The 17,027-nt window shown below is 45.4% G+C and overlaps 1 long non-coding RNA gene across 1 annotated transcript; it reads right to left on the bottom strand.

The window, feature by feature from the left end:
• Window positions 1–973: 973 nt before the first annotated feature.
• Window positions 974–11,913, bottom strand: LOC123328711. The gene is made up of 3 exons (XR_006543737.2): window positions 11,399–11,913; window positions 7,704–7,824; window positions 974–1,081 (listed from the first exon to the last, which is right to left on the bottom strand). It is a non-coding gene; the product is annotated as an uncharacterized LOC123328711 (long non-coding RNA).
• Between the last annotated feature and the right edge of the window lie 5,114 nt (window positions 11,914–17,027).

The following is a 17,027-nucleotide window of genomic DNA, read 5'->3' as shown; positions in this document are numbered from 1 at the left end:
GTGCATGTTTAAAATGGATAGCTTGATAAATTTGGCATAAGCTTACACCCATGAAACCATTGCCACAATTAAGGTAATGGACATATCCATTGCCCCCCAAAGTTTCCTCACACTACTTAATAATCCTTTTTCCATTCCTCTTCCTGCCAACACCCACTCCCCAGGCAACTAGTAATCTGCTCACCATAAGTTAGTTTGCATTTTACAGAATTTTATATAAATGGAATCATACAGTAGGTACTTTTAAAATCTGGCTTCTTTCACTTAGCATAATTGCTCTGCCGTCCATCCATGTATGCATCAACAGGTCATTCCTTTTTAAAAAAATTAAAATCAGATAATAAAAATTTAGTTTCAAGTTATCAAGTTATTTTCCTCGCTGACAGTTTCAACAAATATAATAAGGTCTTATTTGATCTTCAGCAAACCTAGGTACAACAGTACTACTTAACACTGATGATGCTAAAGACATGTCAGTATTAGTCAAACCAACAAGCTTCAGCTAGCTTCAATACCAGATATCGACTCAGTACTGAATATTTCCCAGATCACTTGAACCTGAAATTCATTCTGATCAGTTTCTTTTATATTCCTGAGAATTCATATAAGCACTTAATTTCTCTTAAGCCAATTAAACAGAGCTCATCCACAAACCAGTTTTGACAATGCCATTAGAAGGCAGAGACATCTCATATTTATAAGGTACATACATACATCTATGGGGCTACCGTGGTGGCTCAGTGGTAAAGAATATACCTGTAATGCAGGGGATACAGGAGACGCAGGTTCAGTCCCTGGGTCAGGAAGATCCCCTGGAGGAGGGCGTGGCAACTCACTCTAGTATTCTTGCCTGGAGAATCTCATGGAAGAGGAGCCTGGCGGGCTATAGTCCACAGAGTTCCAAAGTGTCAGACACGACAAGCAACTAAGCATGCACGCATGTTCATGTATCTACATGGACATAGCAATCTTACCGTTTTGCTCTGGTCACTCTTACTTAGTTATTATGGACAAACAGGCTTCCAACGTGGTCTGGCTCTTGAAAGAGAAAGGACCCAGAGTGGTTTGCAATAAGCAAAGCCTGAAAGGGAAGTGAGTCCAGATGAAGCAAGTAGAATTTTCCCATCCCACAAGAGACAGAGTGGTTCATCCCAAAATGATACATAGAAAAACACAAACAACAAATAAGGTATGGTTGCACAGACAGAAAATCAGAAGAGGTGTAGTCTAAAAATTCCACTTCCTCTCCCAGATGGAAGCCTCCAAACAGATTGGCCTAGGTCTTTTTAAAAAAGTATTTTTTGGGGCTTCCTTGATGGCTTAGTTGGTAAAGAATCCATCTGCGATGCAGGAGACCCCAGTTTGATCCTGGGTTGGGAAGATCCTCTGGAGAAGGGATAGGCTACCCAGTCCAGTATTCTTGGGCTTCTCTTGTGGCTCAGCCTGCAATGCGGGAGACCTGGGTTTGATCCCTAGGTTGGGAAGATCACCTGGAGAAGGGAAAGGCTACATTTTGGGCAGCACCGAGTCTGCTGCTGCATTCAGGCCCTCTAGTTGTACCGAGCAAGGCCCACTCTCAAGCTGTGGTGTGCGGGCTTCTCACTGCATTGGCTTCTCTTGTGGAGTGCAGGCTCTAGGGCACACGGGCTTCAGTACTTGTGGTTGTATGGGCCCAGTTGTCCCACAGCATGTGGAATCCTCTTGGATCAGGGATCAAATCCATGTTCCCTGAACTGGCAGGAGGATTCTTAACCACTGGACTTCCAGGGAAAGGCCGGCCCAGCTCTTGAAAGAGAATGGAAAAAAAAAAAAAAAAGAAGAAAGAGAATGAACTCAGAGTGGCTGGCTTCCTGGAAGAGAATGAACCTCTGCAGAGGCCCGGGTGCTGTAGGAACTCAGAGGAGGGACCCAGGCTTTTTTCCTATGACTCTTCCTCTAGTGATAAGAATTGCAGTCAGCCTGTATCAACCACTGGAGGGGCCCAAAGGATTTCTCTGCACTTCCTCTGAGATATCCAACACCTCCATCAAAATCTAGGCCCCTGACAGTTCCACCTATTTCTAGGGGGAAGTGACCCTGCCTTGATGGCACCATGCAAGGAGTGTGGTCTCCATAGGTTTTGTGCTTGAAGTGGGTCTAAGCTTGCTTTGAGAGTCTGAATCACCCTTCCTGGGACAGAGCATGGATTGAGTTATGAGCCTGTAGCAGAAGGGGTGGGGGGGGGGGGTGATCACCTGTGAAGAATTCTGGCTCCCAGGTCCCAGCCCGCCTTCCAGACCACACCAGGTTCTGACTAGACAGTACCTGCCACAGCCTGAGGGTACTTTGAAAAGTTACTGCGACAGCTGAGGCCTCATCATGGGATGTGGTGGGGGGCCATGGAGGAGGCAGTGGGGAGACGGCAGTGGGGATTTGGACTAATATCCTTTGAAGTCACAGTCCTTCTCTAGAACTGGGCTCAGATACTTTGTTGCACGTGAGCTTTTCAGGATTTTAGGGCCCATGAGTGAGTGCTAAGTCGCTTCAGTTGGGTCAGATTCTTTGTGACCCTATGGACTGTAGCCCCCAGGCTCCTCTGTCCATGGGATTCTTCAGGCAAGAATACAGGAGTGGGTTGCCATTTCCTTCTCCAGGGGTCTTTCTGACCCAGGGATTGAGGGCTGACTGGTTCTCAAAGGGCAGTCTCTGGGTCAGCCGTCTCCCAGCCACCTGGAAACTTGTTCGAAATGCAAACTTTCAGGCCACCCCAGACCTCTGAGGTGGAGGCCAGCATCTGCGTTTTAAACAGCCTTCTGGGTGATGGTGATGTAGGCTAAAGTTTGAGAAAGCTTAGATAACGACTCCTTAAAAAAAATCGCCCACCAGCCCACTCCTGATCACCTCATCCCTCCCTCTCTCGCTCTCTCTCGCGCGCGCTCTCTCTCTCTCTCTCTCTCTCTCTCTCACACACACACACACACACACACACACACACACTCGACTGGCAAAGAGCCAGAGCGTTCATCTGTGGACCGAGGAGCCGGGTCAGTCGGAAGCTGACTTGCACAATCAGAAGCCGTCCCTCCCCCAGCCTTCCAACAGGAACCCCCTTGCTTCCGCTACGACGTTCACACAGTCCTTATTCAACTCTTTATGCCGACCTTGCTTTTGCATTCCAACTTTGCACAAAGCTTAGGCCTGTTTTCCCATTATCTTTCAGATGAATGCTTGGATCGGTGTCCGGCGGCCCGAGCGTGCCTGGTAATCCGAAACAGAGACCTGGATGTTTCAGGGCCCTGTTCGGGCTTCTTGCAGCGGAGCCGGCAGGAAGCTTGTTGGAGACGAAAGGACGTTGGTGGCACAGCGCCACCCTGTGGCGGCAAGTGAAATAACCGCTCGGCCCCGCGGTCTGTGCGTTGAGCTTGGGGTTGGCAGGGACCTTAAACCTTATCAAGTACAAACACAACGAAATGCCCATTTAAAGAGCATCTACTGGGTGTTGAGCACGGTGGCAAACACCCTCTTCCAACAACACAAGAGAAGACTCTACACATGGACATCACCAGATGGTCAACACCGAAATCAGATTGATTATATTCTTTGCAGCCAAAGATGGAGAAACTCTATACAGTCAACAAAAACAAGACCAGGAGCTGACTGTGGCTCAGATCATGAACTCCTTATTACCAAATTCAGACTTAAATTGAAGAAAGTAGGGAAAACCACTAGACCATTCAGGTATGACCTAAATCAAATCCCTTATGATTATACAGTGGAAGTGAGAAATAGATTTAAGGGATTAGATCTGATGAACTATGGACAGAGGTTCATGATTTTGTACAGGAGACAGGGATCAAGACCATCCCCATGGAAAAGAAATGCAAAAAAGCAAAATGGCTGTCTGGGGAGGCCTTACAAATAGCTGTGAAAAGAAGAGAAGCGAAAAACAAACAGGAAAAGGAAAGATATAAGCATCTGAATGCAAAGTTCCAAAGAAAAGCAAGAAGAGATAAGAAAGCCTTCCTTAGCAATCAATGCAAAGAAATAGAGGAAAACAACAGAATGGGAAAGACTAGAGATCTCTTCAAGAAAATTAGAGATACCAAGGGAACATTTCATGCAAAGATGGGCTCGATAAAGGACAGAAATGGTATGGACCTAACAGAAGCAGAAGATATTAAGAAGAGGTGGCAAGAATACACAGAAGAACTGTATGAAAAAGACCTTCACGACCCAGATAATCACGATGGTATGATCACTCACCTAGAGCCAGACATCCTGGAATGTGAAGTCAAGTGGGCCTTAGAAAGCATCACTACGAACAAAGCTAGTGGAGGTAATGGAATTCCAGTTGAGCTTTTTCAAATCCTGAAAGATGATGCTGTGAAAGTGCTGCACTCAATATGCCAGCAAATTTGGAAAACTCATCAGTGGCCACAGGACTGGAAAAGGTCAGTTTTCATTCCAATCCCAAAGAAAGGCAATGCCAAAGAATGCTCAAACTACCGCGCAATTGCACTCATCTCACAAGCTAGTGAAAGGTTGTTGTTGAATCACGCGAATACACCGGGATTCTTGGCCCCCGGTGTATTGAGAAGAATTGTGAATTGAGAAGAATTCAATCCGGGGCCAGAGACGAGGTTTGATCGCTCAGAGCTTTTGTGTAATAAAGTTTTATTAAAGTATAAAGGAGATAGAGAAAGCTTCTGACATAGGCATCAGAAGGGGGCAGAAAGAGTACCCGCTTGCTAGTGTTAACAATGAGGTTATATAATCCAAAGAATGTCTGGAGGTTGCAAAGACCTCATCAGACCCACTCCCATAATTTACATCTTAAGATAACACTGTCCTCAGGCAAGATACATCCTTGTAAAGACCAGGTCTACTCCCATAATTAACATTTTAAGATAACAAAAGGTTGAATCCAAAGACTGTCCTTAGGCAGGATACATTATTGTTAAATAATCCTAAGGAATGTGGAGAAAGAAAAAAAGCTTGTCCTTTCTTCCTCCTTGAGAATTCCAGACCCCTCTCTTCTTGGGGACATCTAGACTCGCTATCAACTTGCCTAGGAACTGACTCTCTGACTAGTAAAGTAATGCTCAAAATTCTCCAAGCCAGGCTTCAGCAATATGTGAACCACGAACTTCCAGATGTTCAAGCTGGTTTTAGAAAAGGCAGAGGAACCAGAGATCAAATTGCCAACATCTGCTGGATCATCAAAAAGCAAGAGAGTTCCAGAAAAACATCTATTTCTGCTTTATTGACTATGCCAAAGCCTTTGACTGTGTGGATCACAATAAACTGTGGAAAATTCTGAAAGAGATGGGAATACCAGACCACCTGATCTGCCTCTTGAGAAACCTATATGCAGGTCAGGAAGCAACAGTTAGAACTGGACATGGAACAACAGACTGGTTCCGAATAGGAAAAGGAGTACGTCAGGGCTGTATATTGTCACCCTGCTTATTTAACTTATATGCAGAGTACATCATGAGAAATGCTGGGCTGGAAGAAGCACAAGCTGGAATCAAGATTGCCAGGAGAAATATCAATAACCTCAGATATGCAGATGACACCACCCTTATGGCAGAAAGTGAAGAGGAACTCAAAAGCCTCTTGATGAAAGTGAAAGAGGAGAGTGAAAAAGTTGGCTAAAAGCTCAACATTCAGAAAACGAAGATCATGGCATCTGGTCCCATCACTTCATGGGAAATAGATGGAGAAACAGTGGAAACAGTGTCAGACTTTATTTTGGGGGGCTCCAAAATCACTGCAGATGGTAACTGCAGCCATGAAATTAAAAGATGCTTACTCCTTGGAAGGAAAGTTATGATCAACCTAGATAGCATATTGAAAAGCAGAGACATTACTTTGCCAACAAAGGTCCGTCTAGTCAAGGCTATGGTTTTTCCAGTGGTCATGTATGGATGTGAGAGTTGGACTGTAAAGAAAGCTGAGCGCCGAAGAATTGATGCTTTTGAAGTGTGGTGTTGGAGAAGAGTCTTGAGAGTCCCTTGGACTGCAAGGAGATCCAACCAGTCCATTCTGAAGGAGATCAGCCCTGGGATTTCTTTGGAGGGAATGATGCTGAAGCTGAAACTCCAGGACTTTGGCCACCTCATGCGAAGAGTTGACTCATTGGAAAAGACTCTGATGCTGGGAGGGATTGGGAGCAGGAGGAGAAGGGGACGACAGAGGATGAGATGGCTGGATGGCATCACTGACTCGATGGACGTGAGTCTGATTGAACTCCAGGAGTTGGTGATGGACAGTTGTGTGCTGCAATTCATGGGGTTGCAAAGAGTCAGACATGACTGAGCGACTGAACTGAACTGAACTGAGCTCGGTGGTCACTGCTTTAACTTGCTATAGCTTCAGATTTACCTACGCGGTAGATAAGGTCACACAGCTGCTAAAAGAGAGTCTGGCGATGAGTCCCCAGAGTCTATACCGAGGCCACACAGCTAAGTATCACTTTGTCCTTTCAGGCTCTTTCAGATTCTAGTGAGGAACGCTCTTTATAGTCTGGCTCCTCAACCTCCTGTGCAGGCAGCACCTGGGGATCCTGTTACAATGCACACCCTGATTCAGCAGATCTGGGTAGGCACCCAAGATCCTATATTTCTAAGGGCTCTCAGATAATGCTGATGCTGGGCCATGGACCACACTAAAAGGCAAGACCCAGAGCAAGATCCGGTAGAACACAGAAAGGTCTGACTCTGTACTGTCCAACACACTGGCCGCTAGCCACCTGTGATCATCAAGCACTTGAAATACGTCCACTGCAAGTGAGAAACTAAAGTTTTCGTTAATTTCAACTAATTCAAATAGTCCCTCCGTGGCTAGCATCTTCCATACTGGCCAGAGCAGGGTCCCTCATGGAGGGGGCTTCAAATAGCTTGTAATGGAAGAGCCAAAATTCCACAGTTAAGCTGGTACGATTGATTAGCAGACGTTTAGAGCCATGTGAGATTAATATTTGTCGTTGTTTAGTTGCTAAGTCATGTACGACTCTTTTGTGACCCCACGGATGGTAGCCAGCCAGGTTCCCCCGTCCATGGGATTTCCCAGACGAGAATACTGGAGTGGGTTGCCATTTCCTACTCTAAGGGATATTCCCGACCCAGGGATTGACCCCATATCTCTTTACCACTGAGCCACAGGGAAGTGGGGGAGATTAACATACTCCAATCCTTGAAGATGTGATATATATATATATATACACACACATACAATATTACTAGATCAAAAAAATTGAAATGTCATTTGCAGCAACATGGATGGATTTAGAGATTATCATACTAAGTGAAGTAGGCCAGGTGAAGACAAATGTCACACACTATCACTTGTATGTGGAACCTAAAAAGCGACACAAATGAACTTATGAACAAAACAGAAATAGATTCACAGAAAAAAAAAAAAAAAAAACAACTTAAGGCTACCAAAGGGGAAAGGGGGACAGGGATCAATTAGGATTTTTGGATTAAAGTATACCACTACTATATATAAAATAGACAGCCAACAAAGACCCACTATATATAGCACAGCAAACTATGCTCAATATCTTATAATAATCTAAAAGGGAAAGGATTCTGAAAAAGATAGACGTATGTATGTATAACTGAATCACTTTGTTGTATACCTTAAACTAAACATTGTAAACCAACTATACTTCTTAAAAAAAAAGAGGGAAAAAAAAATATATGTTTATATATACATACTCCGACATTACCATCTTGCACGTGAGGAAATGGAGGCCCAGAGACTCAGTGACTTGTCCCAGAGTCACAGAGCTGGTCCAGCATTCTTTCTACTGCTATAGTCCCAACTTGAGACACTTCTCTGTGGGTACAACAACATAAATAATATACTGAAATCAAATGTTATTTATTATTTTATACAACATCTTCCCTGGTGGCTCAGACGGTAAAGCATCTGCCTACAATGCGGGAGACTCGGGTTCAATCCCTGGGTCACAGAGATCTCCTGGGGAAGGAAATGGCAACCCACTCCAGTATTCTTGCCTGGAAAATCCCATGGAGAGAGGAGCCTGGTAGACCACAGTCCGCGGGGTCGCAAAGAGTCGGACACGACTGAGCAACTTCACTTCACTATGAATCAGTTAACCAAGTTTAAAAGTTATCCAACTTGGCAAGTAAATTAACTGATTTTTGGTTATATTTATAATACCTGGATCACACAAAAAGAATCATCCCCTTTTATGGGATACTTTGCAAGGCCAGGGTCCTTGGCCAAGTCAAAATTAAGGATAGCCCCTGTTTAGGTGCCCTGGCGGAACCAGTGTCTTTGCACAGGTGATGTGGCTGTTTCAGTTGGTACAGGTGTGCCAGGCACCAACTGGGTGACAAGATGCCTAAACAGGTTGTCTTTTATCACACCAAAATGAATGATTTAATTGATTGTTCATTCAAAAAATCTTTTCTGATTGAAAAGGAATATATGTCCATTGTGTACAGTTTAAAACTTGCACCAAAAGTATTGTACAACTTACCTATTGCTGCATACAGATAAGTTATCTATCTATATAAATATATCTAATTATTTCCAAAACCTAAGCAGCTTAAACCAACAAGCTCTTGTCATCTCACAGCTCCCAGAAGTGGCCTAGCTGGGTGGTCCTGACTCAGGGACTCTAGGGAGGTGGCTGAGGGCTTGACTGAGGCTGGAGGATTTGCTTCCAAAGTCATACACATGACTGTTGGCAAGAGGCCACGGTGGGCCTCTCCATAGCACTGCTCATGACAAGGCTGCCCCCAAAAGCAAATGATGAGAGAACAAAAAAGAGAGAGCCCAAGATGGAAACTGCAAACTTCTGTAACCTCAGCACAATGTGCTGGACCATCCATTCTGCTGCAGTCTTTTGGTCACACAGAGTAACCCTGTTACATCGTGAGAAGAATTGCCCAGGTGTGAGTACCAGGTGAAGGCCATTGGGGGTCATCTTGGAGATTACCCATCCAAACAGGAAAAAAGAAGATAAAATTCACCTGAACCCTCACTCTCCGTTTGGTCACTGTTGCACTGGGAGGTAATTCATGTGTATATATAAATGGCAGAATTTTTTTTCTGACTCTTAACATATATATTAGTTTCTGTATTTTCCCTCCAGCTTCCTTTCAGCTGGAAATCTAGGCTTTGTTTAACCTCCTTCCTGCATGGAAGATATACACTCAATTTTTATCATTTTACTGAATACCCTAAATTTTGAACATGCTTCTTTGATGCCACAAAATATAAAGTGAATCAATTTCTTTATTCTCCTCCTAAACAATTCAATGACATTGAAACATTAAACCAGATCATTACACTTCCATTTTATATCTGACTATTTCCTAGTGTTTTGCTGCTGCTGCTGCTAAGTCACTTCAGTTGTGTCCAACTCTGTGCGACCCCATAGACGGCAGCCCACCAGGCTCCCCCGTCCCTGGGATTCTCCAGGCAAGAACACTGGAGTGGGTTGCCAGTTCCTCCTCCAATGCATGAAAGTGAAAAGTGAAAGTGAAGTTGCTCAGTCGTATCCGACTCTTAGCGACCCCATGGACTACAGGCTACCAGGCGCCTCCATCCATGGGATTTTCCAGGCAAAAGTACTGGAGTGGGTTTCCTAGTGTTTTAGTCCTGTCTCACTTTTGCATATCCTAAGTTAGCTTTATAAAGTATTATTTTTAGATTTATCCCCTGGTTTACCTGTTTCTTTACTCATGGATGCTTCTTGTATCCCAGAGCAAGACAAAATCTTGGCTCTAGACTTGGTACCTAAAGGTTTCTTTCTTTTTTTTGTTTGTTTGTTCTTGAAAGCTCAGCATTTCTAGGAGTTTGTAGTAAGAGGATTTTCAAAACATGTAATTCCCATGTTGCTGGTAATCCCTATATTCAAGTTTTGTAGCAGAGCTAATATACTTCTTCCTTTTGAAAAACTTAAACCCACTGATGAGGTTATGTGTCCTGAAAAAGGAAGATGGGAGAGAGGTCTTGAGGTGGCAAGGAGTTAGAGATGAAGGGAGAAAGGAAAGGGAGGGATGAGAGGAAAGAAGTGGCAAGATCTCAGCAGTGATGCTTCAGAGGGTGGGTGTGAGGAAGCGATTCTCCAGGCTCTCCAAGATTCTTGCATCCAGACTGGGCACTAAGGCTCACAGGGAGACTTCCCTGGTGGTCCAGTGTTATGAATCCACTTGCCAATGCAGGGGACGTGGGCTAGATCCCTGGTCCTTGAAGATCCCAGGTGCTGAGGGGCAGCTAAGCTGGTGCACCAGAACTAAAGTGTTCTCATGTCCCAATGAACGATCCTGCGTGCCACAACAAAGGCCCGAAGCAGCCAAATAAATATTTTTAAAACACTTAAAAAAAATTAAGCCCACAGGGACTGAGCACACAGGGGAGAGGAAGGCTGCACTGGTAGGTGGGCTTATGAGGGGAGGTGAATATGTGCTCAGTCCTGTCCGACTCTTTGTGACCCCAGTCTGTAGCCATCAAGGCTCCTCTGTCCATGGGATTTTCCAGGCAAGAATACTGGAGTGGGTTGTCATCTTCTCCTCCAGGCAGTCTTCCCAGCCCAGGAATCGAACCCTCATCTCTTGCATCTCCTGCAGTGGCAGGCAAGTTCTTTACCACTGCGCCACCTGGGACGCCCCATATGGTCACAGATCATAGGAGCCTGCTGATGTTTTGCTGCTATGGTCCAGGGGACCCCAGCACAACTGTGGTAAAGGGAAGACCTGAGAATCACTGAGGGTAAATTCCCACCAAGAGGAGTGTGGGTTTGGAGGTAGAATCAAGTTGAGTTTAAAAATAAAAAGGACTTAAATATTTCTTGTTCATATAGCTTGCAGGCTGGGATTCACACCTGCTACACACACTTTTTAAACTGTAGTCTAGGGGACTTCCCTCGTGGTCCAGTGGCTAAAATTTGGAGCTCCCCTCACAGGGTGGCCGGCTTTGATCCCTGGTTGGGGGGGACTAGATCCCACATGCTGCAAGTAAAGATCCTGCATGCCACAACAAAGATTTAAGATCCCGTGTGCCGCATCTGAGACCCAGCGCTGCCAAATAAAAATTTAATAAGCAAAATTTTTAAAAGTAGACTAGTCATACCTCTGTATCCTGCTTTTCACTTGCCTTATATTATGAACATGATTCAATAACATCATTGACACTCCCAAAACGTCCACAAAGTTCCTGTGGAGAGGGCCACACATCCCTGCGTGTTCTGCTTCACCTACAAAGCTCAAGGCCACATTCCTTTCACTCGTCTTAAGACCCCATGCCCCAGGGAATCTATCAAGGGAAGCCATCTCCTCTCCCCAGGAGCCCTTGGCCCTATTTTAATCTATCATAACTTCAACCCCTCAACGCTGTGCCTCTCACCCAGCAGGCGGGACCAGTTCCGGTGACTCACCTGGAGGCAGGGACACCTGTTCCTCCCCCGGGAGGAGGTAGCTGCTTCTTGGCTACCACAAGATGTCACCAGCAGCTTGGCAGGTGGATGCATTTCCTGTGCTCAGGGATGGCAGCGACCCAGGCTGTTTCCTCAACCCTGAAATGGACAATTAGTTACCATTACAGGTTTTATGTGAATTCAATTAAAAAAAAAAAAAAAAGGCTGATACCCACGTTCTCATTCTCCCCCTGCTGGAAACGTGGTGGAACTGCACTTCCCCGCCCTCTCAGTGAGGTCTCTCAATGAGATTTGGGAGTCCAAAGAAGGTGGGTGAAAGTGACATGGGTCACTATCAGGTGGCAGACCCTATGAGCTAATCCATAACTTGCCACATTTTCCTTCTTCTTGCTACCACTGCTGTCCCCGCTCCACACGGTGCCTAGTCCATCAGCTCCGGTCCCTGCATAAGGCCCACAGAGGAGGCCCGCCGCCACCCCAAGATGGGCGACTGGAATGAATTAAAAAAAAAATCTTTGTCAGTTGTAGTGAGGTGGATGAACCTAGAGGCGGTTATACAGGGTGAAGTAAGTCAGAAAGAGAAAAACAAATATTGTGTATTAAAGCGCATATATGGAATCTAGGAAAATAGCACCGATGAACTTATTCACCGAGAAGAAATGGAGATACAAACAGGTTGGACTTGCGGACACAGTGGGGGAAGGAGAGGCTAGGAGAAATTGAGAAAGTAGCATTGACACACATATATATATACTCTCGTGTGTAAAACAGATGAACTGGTGGGAAGCTGCTGTGTAACACACGGAGCGCAGGCTGGCGCCCTGTGACCACCTGGAGGGGTGGAATGGTGGGTTGGGGGGAGCGGCTTGAGAGAGAGAATATACATATATATATATATGACTGATTCATGTAGATGTATGGCAGAGACCACACTGTAAAGCAGTTATCCTCCAATTAAAAAAAAACAAAACAGAAATGAAAACCCGCAAATCTTTGATGTTCTGAGCACTGAGATCTGGACGTTGTTTGTTACCACAGTATACACTAACTGGTTAATTTTTTTTTAAAGGATGAACCTACTCAAGGTTACAGAGGCTTAATATTAAAACAGGAGGGGCGATGATGCAGACAAGCTAGTCCATTTCAGGGTTCTCACCCACTGCTCGCTCAGTGACAGGGACATTGTACAGAATACTCTCTTTTCCATCCTTGGGTGAGTCCAGATAATTATTTTGAGGACAACTCTGCCAGTCCTCCTTGTTGCCTGTGAAATGTGTGGCCCTGGCAGAATTCTGTTTTCCCATTCTCCCCTCGGGCTTTATATGGGCCTTTTTGGGGGCTCCAAAATCACTGCAGATGGTGACTGCAGCCATGAAATTAAAAGACGCTTACTCCTTGGAAGAAAAGTTATGACCAACCTAGATAGCATATTAAAAAGCAGAGACATTACTTTGCCAACAAAGGTCCGTCTAGTCAAAGCTTTGGTTTTTCCAGTTGTAATGTGTGGATGTGAGAGTTGGACTGTGAAGAAAGCTGAGCGCCAAAGAATTGATGCTTTTGAACTGTGGTGTTGGAGAAGACTCTTGAGAGTCCCTTGGACTGCAAGGAGATCCAACCAGTCCATTCTGAAGGAGATCAGCCTGGGATTTCTTTGGAGGGAATGATGCTGAAGCTGAAACTCCAGTACTTTGGCCACCTCATGCGAAGAGTTGACTCATTGGAAAAGTCTCTGATGCTGGGAGGGATTGGGGGCAAGAGGAGAAGGGGACGACAGAGGATGAGATGGCTGGATGGCATCACTGACTCGATGGACGTGAGTCTGAGTGAACTCTGGGAGTTGGTGGTGGACAGGGAGGCCTGGCGTGCTGTGATTCATGGGGTCGCAAAGAGTTGGACATGACTGAGCGACTGGACTGAACTGAACTAACAACCTGGGCACCACACCCAGGGCCTTGGTGTTGTTGACCTATATCTTCTTCTGAGCTTTCTCGTTGTGCTTCTTAGCAAAGCGTGTGTTTCTCAGGAAATTGTGTCCACCTCCTTAAGAGATTCACATCTTTGTGACCAGGGTTACCTGATGCCATCTGTGCCATCTGGTTGGTACATGATGTGGGTCCTGGCCTCAGCCATGTCTGCACCAGAAGCCCAAGATTCCTGAAGCAACTTGAACCAGAGTAGAAATTTCATTTCTTTTTTAAATTAGGAGGAAAATAGTGAGTTTTCAAGTTGGACAAAATGTTTTAATATATAATATTAAAGCGGTCACCTTTATACCAACTCAGTAACATTGGTAGGACTGATGTTGAAGCTGAAACTCTAATACTTTGGCCACCTGATGCAAAGAGCTGACTCATTTGAAAAGACCCTGATGCTGGGAAAGGTTGAGGGCAGGAGGAGAAGGGGACGACAGAGGATGAGATGGTTGGATGGCATCACCGACTCAATGGACATGGGTTTGGGTGGACTCTGGGAGTTGGTGATGGACAGGGAGGCCTGGCGTGCTGCAGTTCATAGGGTCACAAAGAGTTGGACACAACTAAAAGACTGAACTGAACTGAACCTCCTTTTCTATAGTCATAGAGCCTCTGTGTTGAACTGGGTACCAGAATAATGGCTCCATTTCCCAGTCTTCCTTGCAGCTAAGTGTTGCCATATTGCTAGCTCTAGGCCATTGGGATGTGAGTAGAGGTTTATCCTTTTATAAGGACAAGCTTTCTGTGTTCTCTGACCCTCTTTCCCCACTTTGCCAGCAGGACTTTGCAGACAAGGACCACACCCTGGGGACAGGGGAGCAAGGAGACTGGAGAGGCTGAGGTCATGACACCTCTCTGGGTGAGGTTGCCCCGCCAGCCCTGGGCTGGTAAGGCCTGAACATTGACCGGACAGTTGAATAAATGCTCATCTTATAAGCTTCCATAATTTGGTAACTTCATAGCAGTCAAGCCTATTTTCTAATAATAAAGGGGGGAGAGGGGTCTTCACTTTTTTGCGTTTAAAGAATTTTGAATATGTTCCAAGGTCAATCGGAAGAAACCAGGAGAAGAAGAGAGTGATCCAGGATGACGGTTAAGTGCAAGGGTCCCGAGAAGGCAGGTGTGAAGAGGGCTCAGGGCCCGGCTGGAGGGGCTGGCCCTGATGGTGGGAGGGATACCACTCCACTCAGACAAGGGGAATGGCCGGTGGGAGATCTGGGCACAGGAGACTGGACATCTGGAAGCAGGAAGTTGAGGCAGTCCCTTCCTAAGGGCTTCTGTTTTCTCAGGGAAGCATGAGGGGAGGTCCTCTGTGGAGAGAGAAGTAAGAAAATCAAACCAGGACAGATTATATAAGTGTTCAGGGTGGGAGAGTGAGTCGTGTTGTATTGTCTAAAAACATAAGAACTAAAACCCAGACATGACAATTTAACTCACTATCAAGTACCGTTCAAGGCCATCCCTGAATAGGACTAGAGAATAAAATGTTTTTTCTATGGTTCGAGCATTAAAAATAAGACTATGGAACAGGTTGGCAGCCTATCCAAAGGATCCAATTTATCCAAAAGTTTCAAGCCAAAATGTATTCATTATCTGCAGTCATCAAACGAAAATAGATCCTTCTGATAAAAATATCAGGATAGCTGAGACCCAAATAAAACATATAAGTGTGGCCACTTCAGCTGTGAGTCAGACATGGCCAGACACCACGCTAAGCTTCTCACATGGCTTAGCTCTCAATCCTGCGAAATAAGTATTTTTGTCCTCGTTTTATAGATAAGAAAACTGAAGCCAGGAATGATTAAATAACTGCCCTAAATCACATAGCTACCAAAAGAGGAGGCCAGAATTTGAACCAAGGGAGAGCTGACTCCAAAACTCTGCTCTTAACCACTGCCCACTGCCTTCTCTTGGCCCAGGAGGGGTGTGCCATGACCTGTCAGTCCCCGGGTTTTGCTGTCCTTCTAGAAAGTTATGGAAACAGAACTCCTCGAGGTCAGCCTGGTCAGAATGGCCAGTGAAAAATCAGGTTAGACACACCCTCCACTCCCTCCCCAGCCCAACAGTCGTGCTGCAGCAAAGGCCATCTAGATGGTCTGTAGCCCTGCCCTTTCTTTTCTTATTTTTTAATATTTATTTATTTATTTGGTTGCACTGGGTCTTAGTTAGAGCATGCTCGATCTTCATGGCATTATATGGGATCTTTTCGTTGTGGCCCACAGACTCTCTAGTTGTAGGGCCTAGGCTCATCGTTACGGCTCACGGGCTAAGTTGCTCCATGGCATGTGGGATCTTAGTTCCCCAACTGGGGAGCAAACCCACATCCCTTGCATTGCAAAGTGGAATCTTAACCACTGGGTCACCAGGGAAGTACCCCCTGCACTTTCTTTATGCTAGTGGATGTCATACCTGGTGACCAGATGAACATTAACAAGTCACATCTTCTGTCATGCCACTCTCTGGCTCCCCATTGACCCGCAGGATAAAGTCCAGACTCCTTGGCCTGGCACTCAGTTATCCCCTGCCTTCTCCAATAACCTAGGCAGGCTCCTGCAGTTAGGAACAAATTCAGCTGTGTGTGATAGGAAACCCCAAATAACCATGATGTAAACAAGACTTTCTCCCTAGTAGGGAAGTGAACGTCCACAGACTGGCGGTCAGGGGAGGGCGTGGCAGTTCCCCAGTTACAGGGCCACAGGTTCATCACTGCATCATTTCTCATGTGTGGCTCTTGTAGTCATGGTCTCAGATGATGGATCAGCCATCACATACATCTTTCAGACATTACGATGGAGAAAGGGAGGAAGAAGAATTAAAAGGGAACTTTTTCTATTTTAAGAGGTTTTGCTCAGAAGTTTATGCAAAACATTTCTGCTTATATTTCATTGGCTACATGAAAGCACATAGCTGAAAGGGAGACTGGGACAAGTAAGTGTTATTCTGGGAAGCCTTTAACGAAGGAACTGGGTAGGACGAATATAGGGATTGGCGGCAACAACCTCCTGCGCTTCCAGAGCTGTCCCATCACAAAGCGCTTCCTTGGGAACCCTCCTCAGCTGGCCGGTTTGCTCCTGTCTCCTAAATAGGAGTCATGCAGGGACTGCCCACTCTAGTTCCCTGGGAGAATCCCAGTCCCTATTTCTGTCCCTGTTTCTTTCCTGACCACCCTGACTTCTGGTGACCTTCCTTTCTCCTTCTACAGAACCTACTGGGGAAGGAAGCAGAGCAGTAGGAAATGTCCAGACTTTAGAGTCTCGTGGCTCTTCTCCCACCCTCTGTGTGATCTTGGGCAGTTTTTTTTTCTTTTTTCAGTCTTCTATGAGTCTCAATAGTCTCTTTTTAATTTCAACAACCTGGAATAGGAAGCATAGTGAGGGGAGGTTTGAATTAATTTTTAAGAAGTTACTGATTCCTTCTCTGTATAGTTAGAAGGAGAGAATCATGTTGGATCAAGCCTGTTTGTTGTGAAAGGAGCTGCTATTTGCACTTTTTAGTTAAAAAAAAATCATTATTATTATTTTTTGTAAATAATGCCATACTGCCCTGGGTATACAGAGAAGGCAATGGCACCCCACTCCAGTACTCTTGCCTGGAAAATCCCATGGATGGAGGAGCCTGGTAGGCTGCAGTCCATGGGGTCGCTAGGAGTCGGACAC

This window comes from Bubalus bubalis, chromosome 12, assembly GCF_019923935.1.
Source record: "Bubalus bubalis isolate 160015118507 breed Murrah chromosome 12, NDDB_SH_1, whole genome shotgun sequence".
Classification (NCBI taxonomy): Eukaryota; Metazoa; Chordata; class Mammalia; order Artiodactyla; family Bovidae; genus Bubalus; species Bubalus bubalis.
The sequence above is the reverse complement of the archived record's forward strand: the minus strand, read 5'-3'. Positions and strand labels throughout refer to the sequence as shown.